The sequence below is a fragment of the Microtus ochrogaster genome, unplaced genomic scaffold (assembly GCF_000317375.1).
Source record: "Microtus ochrogaster isolate Prairie Vole_2 unplaced genomic scaffold, MicOch1.0 UNK6, whole genome shotgun sequence".
NCBI classification, from domain to species: Eukaryota; Metazoa; Chordata; class Mammalia; order Rodentia; family Cricetidae; genus Microtus; species Microtus ochrogaster.
The window spans coordinates 6,496,321-6,499,013 of record NW_004949104.1 but is presented as its reverse complement, the minus strand read 5'-3'; the positions used below and the strand labels follow the sequence as shown (position 1 = coordinate 6,499,013).

The 2,693-nt window shown below is 42.7% G+C and overlaps 1 protein-coding gene across 2 annotated transcripts in view; it reads right to left on the bottom strand.

Annotated features, from left to right (window-relative positions):
- Nucleotides 1-2,693, bottom strand: part of Tdrd3 (tudor domain containing 3) — a 145,597-nt gene that overhangs the window by 142,369 nt on the left and 535 nt on the right. The window lies entirely within an intron of this gene.

The following is a 2,693-nucleotide window of genomic DNA, read 5'->3' as shown; positions in this document are numbered from 1 at the left end:
GGGAGGAGCAAGCTCAGGATTCTGTGAAAAATGCTACCTCAAAGGAATACAGCAGAGAATGATGGAATAGGACACCAAGCCTCCTCTTCTGGCCTCAAAATGTGCGCCCACATACACACATGCATGCATATACCACAGGCACACTCGCCTCACTTGAAAAAAATAATAAAAAAAATAAAAGATTCAAAGACATAATGTGGATGAGTATTGTAAGTAGAAATAAAACAAGACACGATTAATATTGCTCCCTATACAAATATAAAGCCAAATACATCTATGGAGTTATTTTACGCATAGAAATAAGCATCACAAAGGACTAAAATGCCATTTAAGATATTCAAACCACTTTACTGCAGAGATCCCTAAAACATTTAAATCAAAGTTACAAGCTGGGAATGTGGAGTGGGTGAGGGTATAACAAATACTGCTTAGTTTATATTTTAAAGCCCAAGTTTGACTGGGATAATTCTGAACATTCGAGACTTAAAATACTCAAAAGCAACCCTGTAAGTTTCAATAATAACTTGGTCTCTGATCCCCCTGAAAATCACACTATCAGAATATGTCATTCACTACTATTTCCCTAACCTACTACTTCACATACAACTGACTGAACAGATTAGTGACAGAGTAGAAGTTTTAGCATTTCATTTTAGTACCTAAACTTAGTACCTAAACTACTTAAGTACACGAGTCTAAAAATGTTTTGTTACTGTCCACAACTGCAGAGCAAGGGGAAATGCGGATGTCAGAAATCTAAGGAGCTGTTCAAAGCTCTTCTCTGGTCTAAACTTTTCCTCTTGGCACTCTCCTCCAAACCTTTCAGATTCTGATTGTAGTTTAGTAAACCATCTCAAGCCTGTAATCCCAGCAGCTGGGGAGGCTGGGGCGGGATTGGGGCAAGCCGCCTTCCTGGCTTTCAGACTACCTTCTGTGAGTAGTCATTCAATTTCATTCATGCAAGCTTCGAATTAAAGGCCTAGTTCAAGCCACTTCCCTGGGGAGCACCAAGCCTTGGCACCAGCTCTGACTGGTGAACAAGGATGGGGAACTCCAGGAAACTCCTGCCAGCCTTAGCAGTCTAGGAATGGCAATAACCACTGCCTTCAGCTACTTGGCCTCTTTAGGAGGCACTGTCTCCGGAAGCACAACAGACTGATGGGAAATGAAACACAAGCTGACCTGCAGTACAAATGGCAAATGCCAACATAGAATATCGCTGGAGGTTTGTAACAATCAAGCAAAACAGGAAGGGGCTCTGCCTGAGCAGTTCGGACAGGGCCATTTTAAAGTCATCTGACTTAACAGGACCCTACAATTGACTATACATCTGAGTACTAGATAGGACAGAAAAGTAAAATATGGTTCTCTGCCCTTAAGAAGCTTTAAGAGTCCAAAGAAAACAAATTTTGAATTATCTGGGCTCCCAATAAAGTAAGAAACCTTTCTAGAAGTAGGTTATGTAATAATGAATTAAAAAGGCCAATTTGTAAATAAAGGGGTGTATTAAAGAGTGGGGCTCAGTGTAATGAAGAATGGGGTAAACTCCAACAGATCAAGTCTGATGTTATCCAAATTTGTAATTCTATCATAAGTTCAAGGCCAGCCTGCGCTCCATAAAATGAAGACTGACCTAAGATTATTCTGCACAGCCTAGTAAAAGTCAAGAAAATGAAAGGAAGTATTTAAGTAAAAGTTAAAACTGAATAAGGTTAAATTTTTAACTTAAAATTTGTTGTTATCAGTGGGGGGAAGGGGATAAAAAAAATCTGTAATTTATTACATAAATAAATAATAAATACATAGGACTGGACCAGACTCCTTAGGTCAACATTTATTTCAACCACTCCCTAGCTATGTTATGGGAGAAAGTTATTTAACCGTTCTTTGCCTTCATCTTCACACCTGTGAAATAGGGAAGAAAAAAGTAACAAAGACTGTCGGGTCAGTAGCAAAATCATCACAGCACAGGTGTGATTAAATCGCCCTGCTGATCAAAACTTTAAAATCTGAGTCAAATTCCCATCTTTCAGGCACTGGCCCCTCCTTCTTGGTTTTAAACTTCAAACACCTTCCTACTTCCACTAACCAATGGGATCTAGTGTCCTTTCTCCAAAATAAGCACTTCCCTAACTGTGCATCCTCAAAGCCTTTCTTCACCATCTGTCAAAGCCCACTTCTCCAGGAAATTAACCCTCCTTCAATTCCAAAGTGCTCTGCCTGCTCTTTACAATTTACCAACGCTGCAATAGTTTCCCTAATGCTCGTTTCTCACTCAAGTGTAGTTTCAGAGAGCTGGGGCAAAAATTATGTTTCATCCTCAACCCAGAAGGTGCAAAGGCTGGAAAAGGGGACGCAGACTTAAACTGGACGTTGACAACTGGGATGGCTGCAAAGCCACAAACTGCTTCGTTTCGAATAATTTTTTAATTGCTTTCGGAGCCCCCAAAAAATCCACGCCACGAAACGTCCTTTAAAGAACAGATCGACGCCATCCCTTTCAAGAAAAGTTCCACGGGGCACCCCCGCGCGAGTGGCCCGGCGGCGGTCACCCTCCGCTTGGCAAGTTGAGCGTGCAGCCCGGGCAGCGGCGCTGCGGTCGGCGCGGTAGTTTGAACTGAGGACAGCGGGCCGGCTCCACGCTCCCGCCAACTTCCCGCAGGCCGCCGCCGCCTCCCGCGTCCGTCCGCCCG